Source organism: Mytilus galloprovincialis, chromosome 12 (genome assembly GCF_965363235.1).
Source record: "Mytilus galloprovincialis chromosome 12, xbMytGall1.hap1.1, whole genome shotgun sequence".
Lineage (NCBI taxonomy): Eukaryota > Metazoa > Mollusca > Bivalvia > Mytilida > Mytilidae > Mytilus > Mytilus galloprovincialis.
This window is the reverse complement of record NC_134849.1, coordinates 77,175,290-77,199,333: the sequence shown is the minus strand read 5'-3', so window position 1 is coordinate 77,199,333 and position 24,044 is coordinate 77,175,290. Positions and strand designations below refer to the sequence as shown.

The 24,044-nt window shown below is 33.0% G+C and overlaps 2 long non-coding RNA genes across 3 annotated transcripts in view; both read left to right on the top strand.

Moving 5' to 3' along the window:
- LOC143054898 (uncharacterized) overlaps nucleotides 1–24,044 on the top strand; it is a 241,665-nt gene that overhangs the window by 2,573 nt on the left and 215,048 nt on the right. The gene's annotated exons all lie outside the window — the stretch shown is intronic.
- LOC143054896 (uncharacterized) lies at nucleotides 175–24,020 on the top strand. 2 transcript variants are annotated; one of them, XR_012971869.1, is made up of 6 exons: nucleotides 175–230; nucleotides 8,594–8,655; nucleotides 10,517–10,602; nucleotides 15,056–15,138; nucleotides 15,670–15,693; nucleotides 23,935–24,020. It is a non-coding gene; the product is annotated as an uncharacterized LOC143054896 (long non-coding RNA). The 2 variants fall into 2 exon arrangements; XR_012971868.1 differs by lacking the exons at nucleotides 15,056–15,138; nucleotides 15,670–15,693; nucleotides 23,935–24,020 and adding an exon at nucleotides 13,014–13,840.

Here is a 24,044-nt window from a genome sequence, read left to right as displayed (position 1 = left end):
ATAAAAAAGTTAATTAGCATTTTTATTTGGTCCTGTTATTGTCGAAGTTGGTCCTGTCATTATCAGAGTTGGTCATGTCACGTTTTCTAAAGTTTCTTATATATTTTTTGTGTATTTTTTTTGGTCCTGTCATTCGGTCCTGTCATTCGGTCCAGTCATTAGTGTAACCCGTAGTAGATAGTTTCCCGCTCCCTGTCAAAGTATGTTTCCTAACGATTGTGAAAGAAATGGTAAGAATAGACGGTTTATGTCAAACATACTCAAAGATATATCCAATATGTTGTGAATGACTCAAAGAAGTATGTTAAAATAAGACGTGCAAGTTGAAATGCTGGTCCCAGCTGAGTTTGTTAAAATAAGACGTGCAAGTTGAAATGCTGGTCCCAGCTTAGTCCAGATAATCATGCCGTCTTCTGAGGGTATTTTTATATTTGGATTTTTTTAGTTCCCTCGCAGGAGGGCGTCCAAATTTTTTTATAAAATAGCCGTCCAAGGCGTCATAATTATTTGGACTAGTCCCAGCTCACAGGCACTTGTTTCTATCCATACGAAGGTCGACTATCAAGACGTCATAATTATTTGGACTAGGGTATAGGATACAGATTTTTTTTTGGATTTTATTTTGCTGATTAAAATATTCAATTTTCTATATTTATAATACATATCTATCACCTCTGTGCATGTCTCACCTAGTTTCGAGTGATTTAAACGACCACGAGAAAATACCCAATTTTACTATCCATACTAAGAAACAAATAAAATTGGGTATTTTCTCTGGGTCGTTTAAATCACTCGAAACTAGGTGAGACATGCACAGAGGTGATAGATATTTATTATAAATATAGAAAATTGAATATTTTAATCAGCAAAAAAAAAATCTGTATCCTATATACCCAAGCGCCTGTGGAAACAACACAATTTACTCTGTAGTTAAGCTTTTTAAAATTGAACTCTCTGATATTATTTTGGATCTGTTCCAAACTTGGACAGAAGGTTGTTAATGATCAAAAGCTAGTATCTAGAAGGAAATTTAGTTTTCTGCCAGTTGACATTACATTTAGTCTGCAGTTAAAAGTTTTTAAACAGTATATTAGATTCATAAACTATCCTGGATTTTTACCAACTTTGGACAGAAGCTTCTTACAATTTAAAGATAATATCAAGAGGAATATTTTATTGATTTATTTCCTCGTTTTTGTTGAGCCTGCGATTAACAGAAAGAGTAGGCGAGCTAGACACTGGGTTCCGCGGAACCCTTACAAATTTTTATTATTTTTATTCAACAAATATAAATATTGTTCAAATAGTTTTTAAGTATTTATTGTTTTAATATATATGTTCTTCAAGATAATACTACAGTTTAGTAATGCCAAAGGTGAAGAATATAGTTCAATGGTGCCATATTTAGATGAAAAGTATTCAACTCTATGTATTTAACTGCACATTGCAGCATCACTCTTTTATGATGGCTGTTTTTAATTGTTCCATCTGACCAAAAATTTGTAAAACATGCACTCAAAAGCACATACAATGTACTGGATGTGCTGAAGCTGCCATTGAAAAACAATAAATAATAATAAGAACAACAAATGGTATGTGGTATCCATTAATGACACAAAATCAGTACATGCACAGCAAAAAATCACACACAGAAAGCAAAGGAACAGTGCTTTTATTGTTGTTCTTAATATCAAAGTCGCAGTGAAGCCTTCAACACAAAATGTTGTATAATAATGATATGTATGCAAGGCTTAAATTAAAATATTGTTTGTTTGCCCTTTACCGACCGACCCTATAAATTCGTTCCGACTGAAAATCTTTTATTTGTATTTACCAGCAATATTTTATTTTATTTTTTTTTTCGTTCCTACCGAAAATCTTATATTTGTATTTTCCGCTCAAAACTTTTTTACCAGAATCCTCGGGTTTTAGTCTTCCCCGTATAATGTTAAGTCCATTTGGTATCACGTGAGCGTTTGGCAGGAACACTTGCATTTAGAGATCCAAAGCATTTGATTGATGTCGATGTTGAAAGTATGACAAACGTTGCCCTTATACTTGAAGAGCAGGGTTCATTCAAAAAAGTTTGTCCAATACAAAATTATCAACGTGTGTACAAAATATTTTGTTAACGGATGTTGTATCCTATGTAAGGATGACCTTTAGTGATCCGTATATCAGGATGATTATGTTAACGCTGCTTTCTACCAGTTTTGACATTTTATTTATATCTGACATGAACCGAAGTCCTGTATATTGGAGAATGATTGGCAGTGAAATCGCAGCCAAGTTTTCCTTTCAGACCAGTTATAAATGCGATGTAAAATACGTGACATTTGAGTTTCGAGTCTTTTAGATTTTTATTGATAACACTGGGACACACGAAAATTTAAACATTAAGTCTTTAGGGTTGTAAGTAAAGTAAGATAAATGCTTAGTTTTAGCTCTTTTAACTGGTTGCATGATGACAGGGCAGTGGCTTTATATTCTAGTCAAATATTTTTTTTATTTCACAGATATCATCTCTGATAATTTCAGTTCAAATTTTAATAGAATTGGTAGAATGTCAGAATGCCGTATAGATGGGATAGGAGGGTTCTGATCCTGCAATCCCGAGCTTTAAAACACCAAATCCTGAGCTCCCGAATATAAATAAATTTAAATTCTGCATCCCGAAATTAAAAAAAAAACAATTCCTGGAAATCCTGAAATCCCGAGCTTAAAAACTCCCGATCCTGGGGTCCTGATAAAGGTCCTACCTCCCCCTAATAGATTGCACATTGTACAGCTGTTTCACAAACCATGCTAGGGAGATATATATGATATTATGAAATCTTTCGGTTAAGTTAAACGTACAAGGTACATGTACGTAGTACAGAATATCAGTGCAAGTTAAAATTCTTAAAAGTTCCAGGCATATAATTGTTGAAAATATGCTCGAGCCCTATATATATTTTGATATTTGAAAACAAATACATGTAGTAGTGCATATGAATTAACTTCACATTCTACATGATAATTTTTTTTCATAACTTCCAGCTTGGACTATTTAGAAACTTTAATAAAAGTAAAGATCAGTAAAATCGATTATTCTTAAAACAAAAGCAAATACAGACAAAACTGATGTCATGCATATATTGTATCTATAAAATAAAATATTATACCTACCTGCCTACCAATGACAAAAAATGTACCGAGCTAAGTTATTTTATGGGAAAGAAAAATAAAATATTTAACCTACCTACCTACCCTGTTTCAAAAAATAGGGTCGGAAAAGGGCAAACAAACAACATTTTAATTTAGGCCCAATATTGTATCATTGAATTGTTTATAAATACAAATTTTCAAGTTGTATATTAATCAGGGGTTCAAATTTACTTTAAGCAATGGAAGGTCCAGGACTTTTGACCAAAGATACTTGAAGGTGACTGGTCTTCCATTATTTTTAGAAAGGTCCAATTTTTATTTAAAATTCAATTTATAAAAACAAAATGCTTACCATAACATGATAAGATAAAAACCCGAGGATTCCAGTAAATAAGTTTTGAGCGGGAAATACAAATATGAGATTTTTGGTAGGAACGAAAAAATAGATAAAAATAAAATATTGCTGGTAAATACAAATAAATGATTTTCAGTCGGAACGAATTAATAGGGTCGGCCGGTAAAGGGCAAACAAACAATATTTTAATTTAAGCCTTAAGTAATATTTTGTTTTTGTGTCGAAAAGGGAAACCATTTTATTCAATGTTTCAAACATAAGTGTGTTGAAGATTTCAGGTAAAGAAACTTTACCAATAATTTTGCCATCACTTCGGGATTTTCTCCGCCATCATCTTGTCTGCCGTCAAAGAATTAAAAATCTTCTCACCTGAAACTACTGGGCTAAATGTTATCAAATTTACCTGAATGTTCCTAAGGGCATCTACATTTGTAGTTTAAAAATTGTATCTCTTGATTTAATCCATTAACAAACATGGCTGATGATGCTAAAAATAGAACATAGGGATAATTTGCATTTTTTGGCTTATACATTTTTTATTTCAAAAGCTAAAGCAGATAGAGCAAATCCTCGTATCTCCTGTAAAATTTTCAAAAAATTTAACTACATGTTTCGGAGTTTTTGCCTCTGAAATGACAATTTTTAGTAAATTTTGAAAGTTTTTGGTTTATATATCTTAAAAACTAAAGCAGTTAAAGCAAATTTGACAATTTGGAGGTCTCGGTTTATCTTCTGTGGAATTTTTAGAAAAATTATTTATCATTTTTTCGAGTTATTGCCCCTGAAATGTCAATAATTTGTTGATTTCGTAGTTTTGAAATTTCAATAAGTAAAAACAATCAAAATAAGGTCTACAAATCATCAACTTAGACATTGAAATAACCTTCTCGTGTTGACAATTTTGGATATTCATCGATTCTATGGGGCCACAATTGTTTTATTGTACCGAATAAACAGTGGAAGGGCATTTTGAACACTATATTTTTTACATAACAAACACAAGCTGACGTTTGAAAATAGCTCAGGAAAATATATTTGTCATGTTTGTGTTCTAGAATTTCTCGGATGTACAACAAAGGTAGAATCTTTTCGTAAAATATTAATGGCCCTGAAAAGGACCGTTTAGAGGAGATAACATCGGCTGCTGACACTCTATTCATTTCCAAAGACTTATTTCCTCGTCTCTCGATGGGCTGTCAGTGTAACGTGAACGCTGCCATCTTGTTTATTTACGTCTGTGACGCAGTGATCTGGAAGGTTTTTTTCACTATGGGCCCAGGGCCCCTCAAAAATAAATTCAATGGGCCATTTTAAAAAATAATGGGCCATATTGTCAAATGAGTGGGCCATTTGAATTGACTTCGGTAAAAAAAATAAAAAGTATCATTATTTTTTGGCAAAGAGGTGTTGGTACTTACCTTTACGATTTTAAATAATATCATGGATATTGTTCCTGTGATTCTGTAATTTCAATGAATATACAATAAGTTCTTCCATAGCAGACAATATTAAAGATAACCTTTATTTACAATGTTTAAACTGGTACTGTTGCCTTGGCTTGTTCATGTTCATGTTGGGTTTTATTAACAATAAATTTGGGTCTTCGTCGATACCATACTTATTCCAGACGTTCCGTAAATTAGAGGACATTTCAGGCACTTCCTCTGCACTTCATGTATTATCATTATTACTTTGTCACGATGACAAAAATAACAGTAGAGAGTACCACTAATTGATAGAACAAAACAATAATTCGCTGGTCATGTTTACAAAATGTCAAAACTGGCCAAAGACCAAAAAATGCCAAGGACAGTTAAGCGCCTTTTATGGAGACAAAAACTATATTCATAAAAAGGCTTCGGGGGGTTTTCAATCGAAATAATAGCAAGCTAAACTAAATTATTATTATTATTAGAGTTACATCTCGTCTGTAATAGCAAAATTTCACAAATTTAAAGTTGTTTATAAAAAATTATATAATGAATGATGGTTAATTACGTTTTTTGGGTTATCAGTTAAACCGCATGGTTCTATTATTACCATAGGAAAACACCCGAGACGTTAAACCTCATGGTTCTATTACCATAGGAAAACAATGAGACGTCCCAAAAATGTATATAGGTGCTCCTATGATTGGAGCAACATTATACAGTTGTGTACACACACATGGCGGCACGGAACACGATTAGAAATCCATTTGACGATATCTAAACGTTTCGAAACGATGTGAAAAATATCGTGCGCCACGTGGGCGCTTACATTTGTCACTCTATGCGCCATTTCTGGTCAATATGCGCTATAGGCGCAGGGCGCTCGACCTTCCCGATCACTGCTGTGACGTCATTTGCATGGGAGGTAACTCGAGTTCAAATCTAGACACTAAAAAGGTTATTCGCCGGTGAATAATAGGGTTATTCACCGCTGGTGTAAATTTTAAGGGTTATTCGTCCTCCCATGCAATTACATGAAAATTAACCGAATTATTCCATGTCACGTGATAAGTTGTTATTCAATAGAATTGTTTGTAATATATGTAAGGTATAATAATATGTATTATTATTAGTGTTGTCAAATCGTACACTTTTGCCTAACCGGTTACTCGGATAATCGTTCGACCGATTAACCGGTTAACCGGTAGTTTGAGTTGGTGCTTGCAAGCCTTATCAGTAGTATCCTTCACATGGATATAAGATGTGGTATGAGTGTCAATTTAACAACCTGTTATCTAAGTGATAAATTTATGCTTTAGAATTGAAGTTTTTCCTCTGGCATTATCAGGCTTGTCTGTGAGGATTCTTGCGAAGTTTGACTTTTGATAAGCAACTACACCGTATCAACTATAGCGTTTGTACCAACTTCAGATTGAAAAATAAAATAAAAAAAACTACTTGATGTCGTGGAATTGAATGTGTTTGAAAATTATTATTCTTTCCTTTTCACTTGTTGTCTCCGAAAATGATGTGGAGTGTTTCATTTTGAGTGATTAATTATAAAAAGAAGATGTGGTATGATTGCCAATGAGACAATTCTCCACAAGAGATCAAAATTACACAGAAAGCAACAACTAAAGGTCACCGTACGGCCTGTTTCTTTACTTTGTTTGCATGTTACTCGTATTATCACGTATGCATTGAGCACATTCACATTGGTTTGCATTTCACAATTTTTGAGTTAGCATTTCGTTTAAAGTAAGACTAAACCTTGCACGACGGAGGTTGCACATTTAGATGTAGGTTTACACAATATTAGATCAGAAACGAAATAATGAAGTAAATCGTAAAATTTAATCGCATTACTGATTTAGAGTTACTGCTAAAAAAACAAGTATACTAATTATGTTTCTTTAGATCCTGCCCCGAGCTGAGAGACAAATTCTAATTAATTTTATGTTGATGGGATTAACAATAGTAATCAATTTACAGTCAAATTAATTACCACGACGACATTTTAAAGTAAAACCTAACCTTTTAATAATTTCAATACAAATTTATATAAAATCTATCAAAATTGAAAAAAAGTCCGGTTAACCGGTTAGCGTTTTTGGTATTCGGTATTCGGTCGTTCGACCGATTAACCGGTTAACCGGTTAACCGTTGACAACACTAATTATTATACCTTACATATATTTCAAATAATTCTATTGGGTGAAACGTTATCACGAGACATGGAATAATTCATTTAATTTTCATTCAATTGCAATGAAGGACGAATAACCCTGAAAGCTTACACCAGCGGGGAATAACCCTATTATTCACCGGTGAATAACCTTTTCAGTTTGTTTATTTGTACTTGAGTTACCTCCCATGAAAATGACGCCACAGGCATAAATAAACAAAATGGCAGCGTTCACGTTACACTGGAAGCCCATCGAGGGACGAGGAAATAAGACATTGGACATGAATATAACTGAGACTGTGCCAGAAGCCGATGATATCTCTTATAAATGGTCCTTTTCAGGGCCATCAATATTTTACAAAAAGATTCTACTTTTGTTGTAAATTCGAGTATTTTGAACACAAAAATGTATTTTCAAAAGTCAGTCTGTGTGTTATCATGGTTTTGTTAAAAATATAGACTTTACAGTGTAAGTGTTCAAAATGCCCTTCCACTGTTAGTTCGGTATAATAAAACAATTTTGTCCCGTTGAAAAGGTGAATATCCAAAATTGTCAAGCCTTAACATGCTTAATGAAATAACCTTCTCGTGACAGTCGTGTTGACAATTTTGGATATTCACCTTTTCAACAATACAGTGAAGTGACACAAGAATATCTCCCGTTAGGCAGCCTGGCTAATAACACAGTGACATGACACAAAATAACTCCCATTAGACAGCCTGGCTAATAATACAGTGACGTGACGCAAAAATAACTCCCATTTGACAGCCTTGCTAATAGCTCAGTGACGTGACACAACAATAACTCCCATTAGACAGTCTTGCTAATAATACAGTGACTTGACACAAAAATAACTCCCATTAGACAGCCTGGCTAATAGCACAGTAATGTGACACAAAAATAACTCCCATTAGACAGTCTTGCTAATAACAGGCCCTCATGCTATTGTAAATTTGTCCTAAAAACTCCTACACTGAGCTATGTATGGTACTATGGAAGGTTAAATCTCTTTCATTCATGACAAGTTACTTGTCATAAGCTAAAAAAGTATTATATATACATGTTTAGAAATGATACTGCAAATTGACAACAACACTTCAAATAGTCTGCATGGTGAACCAACGCCTGTGTGAATCATACTTGCCACGAAATAACAACTGAACCAAGATTAATGTCTGTATAAAAATTGTCCTGATGAAGCCTGCCTTGCAGGTGAAGACCATAGCAAATAAAATTGCAGACCATTTGAAGTGTTGAACATTGTCAATTTGGAGTATTATTTTAATGTTGCATTCATTTGCATAATTTGACAACCCTGCATACATGTACATGTACCAAGGTATCCACTTCAGGGACTCTATCGAAATTATTCACACAGGCATTGGTTCACCACATGGAGTTAAATGTTCAGAGATGGTTCAACCGATATTTATATAAATGTGAAGAACTGAAATTGAGCTATTTTATATTTTCAGTTTAAAGATCTACTGTCCATTTTTATTTGATTCAAGTCCAGTCAATTTATCACTTTGTAAAGGTAAGTGAACTGTTTTAACAGTGGCGTAGCTTGCATGTATGCTCAGATGCTCAAGCATCCACATCATTTTGACAAGAAAAAAAATATAAATAAAGATATGTTCGCAGCAGTTAAACTCGGAGGTATAAAGTAAAATCATCGGAGGTATCCGTATGTAACTAGGGTTAGGAATTGAGGATAACATCCAATTATTTCCGATGAAGTATACATGGTCTTTAATTAAGGACAATTTAGTTCATGTAATAAAACAAGATGATAAATCGCAGAAAAGTTTTTCTCAATTTTTTTTCGTATGTTGTCGGCTATGGCAAGTGCAGAGGATGATGCACAGATCCTCGGACATGTTTCATCTGAAATTGAACCTAGCGGAGCGATGGCTTCCACAACTGACTAACAACATAACTGACAACTAAACCACAATATCCTGATATCGTTTCCTGTGACATGAAAGATGACGTGAAAAAAAGTAATCTGTAATAGAGCGTGATCATACCTAGGCTTATCAGTAAATTCCAGTTTCTATCTAGGTCCACATATTAATTTTACTTTCAATAAAAGAACAAAGTTCCTATGTCCCTTGTATTGCACATATTTTGTGTAACCAAGGAACAAGGGCAATAACTAATAAAAATTATTGTTTTTCCTTTTCCTTTTAAGTTTAATGGAGAAATAAAAGCTTCAGAGAAAATGCAATGGGATTTCCGTTATAATTTATATTTCAAAAGGTCAAAGCTTAGGCAGCAACCATTTGATTTTCTGGGGGGGGCTATGGTTTTATTTTCTGTACAAACTTTTTTTTCGCCTGCGGCGACAATTTTTTTTTCTCCAAAAACCATACCCCCCCCAGAAAATCAAATGGTTGCTGCCTTAGGACTTATTTTCGAAATTGTCATTGCTGATGATATAACAATCTGGCAAAAATTGTACACATGAGAGTGTAAACAAGACCGGATGGATGAACACCAGGTATTACGATGATATCCCCTGCGATGCTTTAATGGGATCACATCAGTTCCTTTATACAGAAGTGCCGCTGTGATGGGGCCGTTTATGAGATGTCAAATATAAGATTGGTTTGAAACTTTTACATCAAATAAATAAACTATGAATTACATTCAATTTCGAGAATTTAGAGAAAAACATTAAAATTTTGTTTAAAATATAATTATATGACATGTATGAATTGGTGGGTATTTTGAAATTAAACAAACATATTACCAATGCCGGATTCTAGGGGAGTACATGTGCTTACAGGAACAATGTCTGAAAAAAATATAATTTTCTGCATAAAATAGTCCAAAAAAATTACTCAAGCTACTCTTCCAATCTTTCCAGGAGTGATTTCCATCACTTTGATTTTGAATTTTTTTTAAACAAGATTAACATTTTGCCCTCATCTACTTTTGTTAAATAAATTGGAAACAAAAAATAACATGACATAATTACAAAATTAATTGCATTTGGGAGTCCAAACTAAACAAAACATTGCAATCATTACATTGTGAGTTGCTTAAAGAGTAAGAGTTTTTAAGAAGTCACTTGTGGTGTACATGTATGCATGAGAGATTGGATGTTAATGTCAATGAGATAGCAACCATTCAATGAAAGAGGTCAACATTGTATTCAACATGTTCAACCATTGAAAACTATCTTTAAATTAGAACTATCACTGAGTTTGTACTTACATTAATGAGCAACATAAGTGCCACATGTGGAGCACCTGAGATAACCCCCAACTTTTGATGGGTTTCCTGTTGCTCAGTCTTTAATTTTTAATTTTTAGTTTTGTGTACTGTTGTTTGTTGGTGTTTTCTTTTTAGCCTTGTCTTTAGTTTGAACATCTATTATTTGTATTTATTAGATCCGTGTCCAGTCAATGTGATCCTTGTACAGTCAAGTTGTTATTATAGTCAATGTGATTCTTGTCCAGCCAAGTTGTTATTATAGGTAAGTGTACATTATATATGAACTATATAGGATCATTTAGTTACTATATTGAAATTTGTTTCAAATGTAAAATGTTCAAACTCTATAGAGGAGATAATGTAAAATGTTTAAGCTCTATAAGGGGAGATAATGTAAAATGTTCAAACTCTATAGAGGAGATAATGTAAAATGTTTAAGCTCTATAAGGGGAGATAATGTAAAATGTTCAAACTCTATAGAGGAGATAATGTAAAATGTTCAAACTCTATAAAGGGAGATAATGTAAAATGTTCAAACTCTATAAGGGGAGATAATGTAAAATGTTTAAGCTCTATAAGGGGAGATAATGTAAAATGTTCAAACTCTATAGAGGAGATAATGTAAAATGTTTAAGCTCTATAAGGGGAGATAATGTAAAATGTTCAAACTCTATAGAGGAGATAATGTAAAATGTTTAAGCTCTATAAGAGGAGATAATGTAAAATGTTCAAACTCTATAGAGGAGATAATGTAAAATGTTTAAGCTCTATAAGGGGAGATAATGTAAAATGTTCAAACTCTATAGAGGAGATAATGTAAAATGTTTAAACTCTATAAGGGAAGATAATGTAAAATGTTCAAACTCTATAAGGGGAGATAATGTAAAATGTTCAAACTCTATAGGGGGAGATAATGTAAAATATTCAAACTCTATAAAGGGAGATAATGTAAAATGTTCAAACTCTATAAGGGGAGATAATGTAAAATGTTCAAACTCTATAAGGGGAGATAATCAACATATAGTTTTTACATTCAAAATACCATAACATCAATGTTTTTATAGTAAACAAGACACAAAGAATGTGATGACATCATTACAATGTTATTTGTCTTCAAATAATATGAGGCAGGCATTACCTGTAAATGGGGACGAAGTCTGTATGAATTATTTTTTTGTAACTTTAAAAATATTTGTTAAAAAAAAGAAACGGAAATACCGTAACGTTTCCAATTTTGGTTCTGTTGTAATGGATTTTAGTTGTGACGTTATTTAAATTATGACGTCATATGCAATGTAAACAAAGAAACGCTATCATCAGGTAGACTCTAACGTTTTTTCATATCAAGGAATTATTAAAAATGAAATTGTTATTGCGCGTTCCTTCCTATTTTATACTAGACTGATAAATATATATTTTACTCAAAGTTTCATACAAACGAGACCGGAAAAAGGAAGTACATTGTACATTTCTGCGCAGGTCCGGGATTTCAAAACACGACAAAAAAAATTTGAACGATTTTGAGTTCATTAGTACAATGAAAAATTGGGGAAATTTTCCCGTATTTTTTTTTTATTGAATTTTCTACTGTTATTGGGGACTCCGTCCCCATATAGGCATTGAACTTGTGCTATAGAAAAATAAAGTTAGATATATGTCGATGAGACAGCAACTCAACAAAGCAAGAATGGAGATGTGTAAAGGTCAATGTATAGGAGATGTGTACAGGTCAATATATAGATGTGTAAAGGTCAATATATAGATGTGTAAAGGTCAATATATAGATGCGTACAGGTCAATATATAGGAGATGTGTAAAGGTCAGTCTATAGGAGATATATACAGGTCAATATATAGTAGATGTATACAGGTCAATATATAATACAGGTTAATATGTAGTCAACAATTCAAAAATAACCTCATATGACAAGGTCTACATTTTCATGTATCTGGCCATAAAATTTAGGATTATTCATGTTAATGAAATAACTAAGAAATAATTCATGGAAACCATAGATTGTTGGACATTTACACATGGCCTGGGTAGTGATATTCGAATTTTATCTTGAGCGTTAGCGCGGGATAAATTTGACCAATATCACGGTCCAATGCCATGTGTAAATTTCAAACTATCTATGGCTTCCACAAATTATTTTGATTCTAATAGGACAAATACGGTCCTCAAAAAAACAGAAGTAAGGTTGGGTATGCTGTGTGTGGGGCTGTTCTTATTTACTCCCTGTTAGATAAAGCTCAAACATTCTAATAAATCTGTAGCTTGCATGGATCATTTCGTGAATAACCACTTGAAAAAATCTTTTTATTTCTTTCAATTCCCAAACCCAACATTTGCCATTTTTCATTTACATGTTTTTGACGTAAGCTTCCGTCAAATCCAAAGTTGACATTTCGTAACTAAGGAGCCACCATGTTGACTTGCTGAAATCAGTTAACCTGCAAATAATGCAATAGAATAGAAAATAAAACAAAATCTACCTCAAAAATCCGTTTTAATACAATATCATACGAATTTCGATGGTTCATGCAACACACACACATTGATATGATTATAAGAAACATTCATAACAAGTACAAATGAAGTATTTTTAAATCATACTTTAGTTTACATATATATCGTGCTTAAACAAGTAAATATGATTTATATTTTTCACAGATGCTTTAGATGATGGCACAACCTTACTTATAAAATAGACTGACTCTCAGAGGTACATAAGTATTTATCTTATTATTATGTATTGTATAATATATGTTTTTAAAGACAAATCAATTTATAAAAACCACCTCATTGATCTTCAAGGTGTTGTGGTATTGTGTTCAATTTAAGTGTGTGAGGTGGTGGGTTTGAACCCTGGACAGTTCAATCAAAGACTTAAAAATTAATATTTGCTGCTTCTTCAAAATGAAGTTTTCACACCTGTCATACAGCCACTTCCTGTTTTCACATCTGCCATACAGCCACTTCCTGTTTTCGCATCTGTCATATAGCCACTTCCTGTATTCGCATCTGCCATACAGCCACTCCCTGTTTTCACATCTGCCATACAGCCACTTTCTGTTTTCACATCTGCCATACAGCCACTTCCTGTTTTTCGCATCTGCCAACCATCCACTTTCTGTTTTCACATCTGCCATACAGCCACTTCCTGTATTCGCATCTGCCATACAGCCACTTCCTGTATTCGCATCTGCCATACAGCCACTTCCTGTTTTCACATCTGCCATACAGCCACTTTCTGTTTTCACATCTGCCATACAACCACTTCCTGTTTTCACATTTGTCATACGTTCACTTCCTGTTTTCACACCTGTCATACAGCCACTTCCTGTTGGTTGATAGTTTGAAATAATACATCACTCATTGTACAATGAAAATTGCTTTTTCTCGGCTTCTATGGAAGGGAATGATTTTATATTTGATGAGCAGCTTGGTAATGTTGATTTGTAGAATGTTAGCAATTTTTGTTTCTACTGTGCAACTAATCTTACTGTTAACCAATAGTTTGAAATTAGACAACATTCATTTTACAAAGAAAATGTGCATGAAAATTCATGTTATGATTAACAATGATACAAGTATCCCAAGACCAAAGAACAAAGATATAGACAATTACAGGTCGTCCAACATCCTTCAACAATGAGCAAAACCCATACCATATAAAAATAAGGAGATGTGGTATGATTAACAATGATACAAGTATCCCTAGACCAAAGAACAAAGATATAAACAATTACAGGTTGTCGAACATCCTTCAACAATGAGCAAAACCCATACCATAAAAAAATAAGGAAATGTGGTATGATTAACAATGATACAAGTATCCCTAGACCAAAGAACAAAGATATAAACAATTATAGGTCGTCCAACATCCTTCAACAATAAGCAAAACCCATACCATATGATAATAAGGAGATGTGGTATTATTAACAATGATACAATTATTTCTAAACCATAGGACAAAGATATTATAAGTTATCTAAGTTCATATCCATATCTATGGATATGAACGTAGATATTGATTTATCCCCGGTCTTAGTCCGAGTCGAGCGAGTTTTATGCAATTCGGGTACAAAATGTAACGTAAAAAAGTTTTATTGAAATTTGGAAATTTTGCATATTTTTTACGGGGTGTAGGGTACTACCTCTGGTAGAACCGTACATGTAGTCAAATATAAGACGTTTTTAATACAGAGACAGAGAAACTAGATTGAGTCAAGTTCCCCGGGATAATGGTTAGCAACGTCCGGGGATATGGGTTAGCAACACCCAGGGGCTATGGGTTTTGTAACGTTGTGCGTTAACCAATCAAAATCCTAGATATAAACTAAGCCGGGGATAAAAACAATTACAGGTCCTCCAACAGCCTACAACAATCAGCAAAACCCATATATACCATATACTATGAATCTATAAATAGCCTTGGTATGATAAAATGTGAAACATTTCAAAAGAAAAAAAATCAACAGCCTACTACAACAATAAAGGAAAAACAAATATGGTGCACAACTATTAACTAAATCCACTACGTTATAGGTCCTATCTTTCGACAGGCACTTACGGAATAAAAAAAATGATTGAAATTAATGTGACTGGTCTAGTTGATTATAGACAGTGTTTCGAGAAGCTGCAATATGATATTTAATATTGTTCTTTATGTGTGTCTTAATGCTGGTAAATAAAACTTTTGACATTTTCAGGTCTGGGAAAGTGCAATAGATGTTCTGATGTTCAATGGAAAAGGTCACACCCTGCTTGTAGAATACATCTGAACCTCATTTAGGTATGTGATCAGATCTTCAAGGTTTTGAGTTCAGTTCATTAACTTCTAATAGTGCAGAAAAGTTGAGATAAATCACTGTTTCAATGCTATTATTAATCAATTAAAATTAGTATCTAAAAGAGGGACGAAAGATACCAAAGGGACAGTCAAACTCATAACTCTAAAACAAACTGACAACGTCATGGCTAAAAATGAAAAAAAAACAACAGAAAAACAGTGGTACACATGACACAACATAGAAAACTAAAGAATAAACAACAGGAACCCCAACAAAAACTAGGGGTGATCCCAGGTGCTCCCGAAGGGTAAGCAGATCCTGCTCCACATGTGGCACCCGTCGTGTTGCTTATGTGATTACAAATCCGGTAAATAGTCTAATTCGGTAGGTCACATTCATATATAAAAATATTAGGTCAGTATATTACATCCAATAATGATCATGTATTTTTAATTGGCAGTAACTATAATACATGTACCTCAATGATAACTCAACAGTATATATTGAATATAATTTTTCTTTTCTATTTTTAGGATATAATGGAGGTTTGGAATAAGGTAAGATTTACCTAATAGTCTCCTTGTGTGGTTTTGTTCCGCATTATTGTACAATTAGATACAAGTAAGTGGTAATTTGAGATAAAAACCTGTAGAATTCTAGGCGAATGTAACAAAACTACTATTTCGAAGAAAACAGATCAAACAAACAAGAACAAAACCGGGACATAGCATGGTGACTCACAACATTTGACCAACTAAGGTGTTGCTAATAACTATAGCAGATATCGTCTTAATTGTCTTATCTTCTACTCATTACATGGGTCACACTTGATTGTCATATCTTCTACTCATTAAAAGGGTGACACTTGATCGTCTTATCTTCTACTCATATAAACACGGGTGACACTAAATTTTCTTATCTTCTACTCATAAAAAGGGTGACACCTAATCGACTTATCTTCTACTCATTACACGGGTGACACTTGATGGTCTTATTTTCTACTCATTATGAGAGTGACACTTGATCGACCTATCTTCTACTCATTACACGGGTGACACTTAATTGTCTTATCTTCTACTCATTACACAGGTGACACTTGCATACATGCAGATTTCCTAGTAACTTTAATATATATTCTCGGAAGTAAGTGTGTCAATAACTTACATGGGAGTGCTTTGCTTATTATCATACAATACTGAGTGGCAGTTTAGTTACATAAAAAAAATTGAATATGTATTGAGTAACTGATGACAAACAAAAATGCAATTTAAAGTTTTTTCAGTAAGAAATTTATCGAATATTTTTTTAAGTATAAGTGTATACTCAGTAAAATTCTTTCCAGTAGTAGACAGTGTATTATTTATGTAGTACCTTCAGAATCCTTGATTACAATGTCAAATATGTAACCCTTAAGTCTATACAGTTATTAGTAAAAATATTGGACAATTTTTCAAAATAAAAAATAAACAATACAGAAGTTCTCTCCCCTTGCCTTTGTTTAGTACATGTAAGTTAAATAAGACATATCTTTTTTTATGGTTTAAAGTGCCGACTGATACAACCCACCATTTTAAAAGGTTTTTGTTCTTGTTAGGTTACAGTCTCATAACTTTATTATAACCCACATCTGCATGTATTCAGTCTACATACAATAAGGTTACAGTCTCATTACTTAATTATAACCCATATTTACATTTATTCAGTCTACATACAATTAGGTTACAGTCTCATTACTTTATTATAACCCATATCTACATTTATTCAGTCTACATACAATTAGGTTACAGTCTCATTACTTAATTATAACCCATATCTACATTTATTCAGTCTACATACAATTAGGTTACAGTCTCATTACTTAATTATAACCACATCTACATTTATTCAGTGTACATACAATTAGGTTACAGTCTCATTACTTTATTATAGCCCATATCTACATTTATTCAGTCTACATACAATTAGGTTACAGTCTCATTACTTTATTATAACCCACGTCAACATTTATTCAGTGTACATACAATTAGGTTACAGTCTCATTACTTTATTATAACCCATATCTACATTTATTCAGTCTACATACAATAAGGTTACAGTCTCATTACTTAATTATAACCCATATCTACATTTATTCAGTCTACATACAATTAGGTTACAGTCTCATTACTTAATTATAACCCATATCTACATTTATTCAGTCTACATACAATTAGGTTACAGTCTCATTACTTAATTATAACCACATCTACATTTATTCAGTGTACATACAATTAGGTTACAGTCTCATTACTTTATTATAGCCCATATCTACATTTATTCAGTCTACATACAATTAGGTTACAGTCTCATTACTTTATTATAACCCACGTCTACATTTATTCAGTGTACATACAATTAGGTTACAGTCTCATTACTTAATTATAACCCACGTCTACATTTATTCAGTCTACATACAATTAGGTTACAGTCTCATTACTTAATTATAACCCTCATCTACATTTATTCAGTGTACATACAATTAGGTTACAGTCTCATTACTTAATTATAACCCACATCTCAGTGTTCTAGGATTCCCATTACCCGTTACCTGGGGTAAGTGGATTAGGACAACGGGTAAGTCATTTTTTAGCCTTTGTCACCCGGTGGTAAGTCAATTTTCAAGTTCGGGGAAGCCGAAAAACTCTTGAAATTTCCCGGTCCTCTTCAATTTTCCCATATCTGCTTTTTATTTTTATTAAATCACGAGAAAAAACTTTGATAAAAGATCGAAGATTTTGTCGATGTCTATCGGCGCTTTTATTCAAGCACTCGTTTACTAGGTGTAATCAAGCGCAAAAGAGACCACGTTCTTCTATCATTCTAAAAGTCGGTCACGGTGTCGGTAAAATCGGAAAATCCGGATTGATAACTGGTGCTTAAATCGGGACATAAACGATTTTTTTTCTTGTCATCGGAGGAAAATAAACTTACAGTTGCATTTATTATAGCTCTTAATAAATGACATAGTAATAACTATAACATATAACGCATAGGTTGGCGGATTTAACTTTTAGATGTGGGTAAGTAATTTTTTTATTGATCTTACCCGTGGTAAGTCAAGGTGCCAAAAAAATCCTAGAACACTGACATCTACATTTATTCAGTGTACATACAATTAGGTTACAGTCTCATTACTTAATTATAACCCACGTCTACATTTATTCAGTGTACATACAATTAGGTTACAGTCTCATTACTTTATTATAACCCATATCTACATTTATTCAGTCTACATACAATTAGGTTACAGTCTCATTACTTAATTATAACCCTCATCTACATTTATTCAGTCTACATACAATTAGGTTACAGTCTCATTACGTTATTATAACCCACATCTGCATGTATTCAGTTTTCATACATTTATATGATTTTCTCTTTAAGTAAGTAAGGGCTATTCCATTTAAACATAGCTCAACTCCAAGGAAGGCACCTGAAATTTCAAGGTACCCCCCATAGAAGTGATATTTTTCAAGTTCGGCAATGGTAGAGAAGTGTTTTTTTCTGTTCCACCACCACCAATAGAAGTGGTTTTTTTTTTTTACATGCAGACACCTCCTACAGAAGCAATTTTTTTCTATATAATTTACTACCACCAACAGAAGCAAATTTAAAATTCTTAATTTTTTTTTGTAAAGGCAAAATTGGAGGGTATCAAAATTAATTTAATGAGATGAGAAAGGTTTTTTTTACAACAATCACTGTCAGAAACCTTTTGCTGGGTATATCATGTTGTTTTGTTATATAATCTGTATGTACCTATGTTTCTGGGATGTGGAATGGCATAAAACACTGTCAGAATTGTGTGAAAGTCAAGGGTACAAGTTCACTATATTATTATTTTATCTTGATATCTTAAAATTCATTTTGTAAAATTATTTTGTCATTTTTTTTGTAAGGCAATACAAAGTATTCTGTTCAAATACTCCATGTATACCTGTATATTTTTGTTATCACTTGTTCAATGAATTTATGCAACTGTTTGCACATCAAGATTGGATTTAATTGAGTTGTTTGTTAAAATCACATACCCCTGGTTGCAATCAGAGATGGATCAATGATTTGATGTTGGGGGCAATGGAAGGCTGATGGCTTCTAGGCCTAAAAGTAGGGAAAATGGGCTAAAAAAGAAAAAAAATAGTGGAGAGGTGGGACTGTGGGAGCACACATTTGTTAAAAGACATCCTGGTCCACCCCTGGCAAGCACACTGGGGTTTGATAATAAATATTGATAACTTGAACTTTTAATCAGTATTAAGGCAGTCTTTCAATATTAAAGAGATCTTAAAGTTATGCATCTTAAAATTTCTACTTGCACAGTTCACAATCATATAAAACTGAAGCAGCTGTGAATGTGTAAATTGAACTTTGACCTTGAAAATTAGAGAGATTGCTACGTATATTTGTGTTAAATAAAAAATCATGGAATGATGCAGGAAATTTAGGCCTAAAAATAATAATGTTGTGTTTCCGATCATCCCCTTGAAATTTTGAAGGGACGGTAGGTAGGCATTTTTTTTTTTTTTATATATTAACAACAGTGTAAACATAACATTTCATGTATATAATTTTTGACTTTTAGCTTGACAAAAATAGTTGACGGACAGATAGACAAAGTGAAAAGTATAGAGCTCATGCGTCCTTGATGCAGCAACTGAAATATAATACAGCAAGCTATAAAAGCTAAATCAGACCCTAAAAAAGGGCAGCACTTCCCCTTAGAAATAAGCTTAAGTTATATATAAAACTCATTTTCCAGTTAACAGACAAAAGTTTGGGATTTAATAGAAAGAGATTGATTTCCCACTTTAAAAATCTCCCCGAGATAACTTTTAGTTTACCCCTTTTAAAATCCCCCTGAAATAACTTTTTGTTCACCCCCTTTAAAAATACCCCTGAAAAAAAAACTAAGTCCAAACCTAAAAAAAATTTGGGCAGCACTTCGCTTAGGAAATTAGCTTTTTAAACCCAATTCCCCTATTTCAGGACCAAAAGTTTGGGATTGTCAGAGAAAGAAATTGAGAAGATGTGGGGCAGATTCATTTATAGGAACATGAACCAAACATCATCCCAAACCTACAGATAGACAAATATATTATATATATACACTGTACCTGGCAGGACACTTTCTTGTGTGTTACTTTCTGTAAAATTCAGAAATATTTTTTCTCCGCGAAATGGTCACACTTTCCGCGTTGAACATTGAATAGGACGTGTTGTGTTGCCATGTTCAAACACTGACAAACGAAAATAACTACAGCTCCCGCATATATAATTAGCCAAGAAGATTCCACTTTCCAGTACATTCTAAAAATAAGCCTCGAGTTTAAAATTAGCCTTGTTTTCTTTTGGGGCAATAAAAAGATTGAGGGACTTAGAATTATTTGTTTTCCTTCAGAAAAAACGGTCGGTAGGTCAGGTATACAAATTATTTTTTTTCCCACATCAGCTTTAAAAACTTTTGAGTCGAGGGTCTGAAGGACGGTCGGCCGGGTGACCTTATCAAAATTTGCATTTATTTTTTTGAAACCAAATTGCCTGTAGATTGCTACTAACATACTTAGTCTGAAAATATATGGTTGCTAGGTACTTTTGTGTTAATAACAGGTCTGAGAGCGTTGCAGGAAATTTACCAAAATTGGCATTTCACTTTTTAGCTCACCTTTCTTAAAGGCAACACAAGGAACTCTATAATATGACAATTATTTTCACTTCAGTATAATAATGACCATGATGTGTGTCCAACAAATATGAAGTAAATATTTTATTATTTATCATTTTGTTGCAACAAATGATACCTGTAAGGCCAAAATTTAAAAAAAAATATGTTTGTTTGCAGTAGCCTGACTGAGCCGATTGAGAGCCTCCCGACTGTAAAATTTTTATTGAAAAAAATCGTAAATTTTTACGATTTCCGGATTTTTTTCGTTTCTTTTCCGTATCCGGTTGCCTTTTTATAGGACCGCAAAATTTGAAAAATTTTCGTCGCATATTGCTATCACGTTGGCGTCGTCGTCTGCGTCGTCTTCTGCGGCGTCCGAAAATACTTTTAGTTTTCGCACTCTAACTTTGATAAAAGTGAATAGAAATCCATGAAATTTTAACACAAGGTTTATGACCACAAAAGGAAGGTTGGTATTGATTTTGGGAGTTTTGGTCCCAACATTTTAGGAATTAGGGGCCAAAAAGGGCCCAAATAAGCATTTTCTTGGTTTTCGCACTATAACTTTTGTTTAAGTGAATAGAAATCTATGAAATTTTGACACACGGTTTATGACCACAAAAGAAAGGTTGGGATTGATTTTGGGAGTTTTGGTTTAAACAGTTTAGGAATTAGGGGCCAAAAAGGGCCCAAATAAGCATTATTCTTGGTTTTCACACAATAACGTTAGTTTAAGTAAATAGAAATCAATGAAATTGAAACACAATGTTTATGACCACAAAAGGAAGGTTGGTATTGATTTTGGGAGTTAAGGTCCCAACAGTTTAGGAATTAGGGGCCAAAAGGGACCCAAATAAGCATTTTTCTTGGTTTTCGCACCATAACGTTAGTTTAAGTAAATAGAAATCTATGAAATTTAAACACAAGGTTTATGACCATAAAAGGAAGGTTGGTATTGATTTTGGGAGTTTTGGTCCCAACAGTTTAGGAATAAGGGGCCCAAAGGGTCCAAAATTAAACTTTGTTTGATTTCATCAAAATTGAATAATTGGGGTTCTTTGATATGCTGAATCTAACTGTGTATGTAGATTCTTAACTTTTGGTCCCGATTTCAAATTGGTCTACATTAAGGTCCAAAGGGTCCAAAATTAAACTTAGTTTGATTTTGACAATAAATGAATCGGTTGGGTTCTTTGATATGCTGAATCTAAAAATGTACTTAGATTCTTGATTATTGGCCCAGTTTTCAAGTTGGTCCAAATCGGGGTCCAAAATTAAACTTTGTTTGATTTCATCAAAAATTGAATAAATGGGGTTCTTTGATATGCCAAATCTAACTGTGTATGTAGATTCTTCATTTTTGGTCCTGTTTTCATATTGGTCTACATTAAAGTCCAAAGGGTCGAAAATTAAACTTAGTTTGATTTTAACAAAAATTGAAATTTTGGGGTTCTTTGATATGCTGAATTCAAACATGTACTTAGATTTTTGATTATGGGCCCAGTTTTCAAGTTGGTCCAAATCAGGATCTAAAATTATTATATTTTAAGTATTGTGCAATAGCAAGAAATTTTCCATTGTATGGTATTGCACAATAGCAAGAAATCTTCAATTTCACAGTATTGTTCAATAGCAAGACTTTTCAATTGCACAGTATTGTGCAATGGGAAGAAATATCTAATTGCACAATATTGTGAAATAGCAAATTTTTTTTTAATTAGAGTTATCTTTCTTTGTCCAGAATAGTAAGCAAGAAATATCTAATTGCACAATATTGTGAAATAGCAAGATTTTTTTTTAATTGGAGTTATCTTTCTTTGTCCAGAATCAACTTAAATCTTTGTTATATATAATATACAATGTATATTCACTTTTTACTACCAACTGATAAATTAAAATAATCTTTACCATTCAGTGATAACAAGCAGTTTTTTTTACATCTTTATATTTTATGATGTATTTAAATGAGTAGTTATTGTTGCAAACTCCATTAGAAATTTTAATTGAGATTAGTTTTGGAATAAGGGAAAGGGGGATGTGATTAAAAAAATTGGGTTCAATTTTTCTCATTTGAAATTTCATAAATAAAAAGAAAATTTCTTCAAACTTTTTTTTGAGAGGATTAATATTCAACAGCATAGTGAATTGCTCTAAGAGAAAACAAAAATGTTAAGTTCATTAGAACACATTCATTCTGTGTCAGAAACCTATGCTGTGTCAACTATTTAATCACAATCCAAATTTAGAGCTGAATCCAGCTTGAATGTTGTGTCCATACTTGCCCCAACCGTTCAGAGTTCAACCTCTGCGGTCGTATAAAGCTACGCCCTGCGGAGCATCTGGTTCTCTTCTACTTCGATCCCGGTCGCAAATGCGCTTTGAACTAAACCTGGATTCCTGCGTATACATGTGGTTCAAAGCGGTAAACTGATTCGGATGTCAGATGTTTTGGTTTAGCTAAAATTGTCAAACAAACGCACAAAAAAAAACCACAAATGATTCTCTCACCACTCATAAAACAGCCCCCCCCCCCCAGAGAAGCATTTTCATTCAAGCTAACAATATCTATGTAGAGATGCATTTTTTATCAATACACACACCTGGATAGAAGCAATTTATTGCAGACAACAGCCAGGGATAGAATTTTTTTTCGTTGCCGTTCGTGGGTATGAGCTATGTTTAAATGGAATAGCCCTAAAGAGAGATTTCTACTATCTGATATAAAAAAAGTTGAGAAAGTACCTAGGGGCAATAAAGGACTATGTGAATGAAAAAAATAATCAATAATATTGCAATAAGTTCCGAAAAACACTACAAAAAAGAAAAATCAAGGATATGCAAAATCTAGTCCATGATTCTTTTAAAAAATATTTCTCAAAGGTTAGCAATTTTTGTGTATCTTAATAATATAAAATGCATAAATTCCAACAATTACATGCTATTTAAAGATTTCCTCTCTGTCTGAAAGTTTTATTAAGGAAGGATACTACTGATTTATGAAGTCATTGCTATACAGAAGAATATATAGTTATTACCTAATTTAACAGCAATTATTTAATACAATTTATTGAATTTAAGATTCATGTTTTACTTACAGAAACTTATTACAGCTGCCCAGACTGGAGATAAAGAAGACTTAGAATTAAGTCTACAGAATGGTGCAGACATTGATTATCAAGGTGTAAGTAAAATAGTCACATTCAAAAC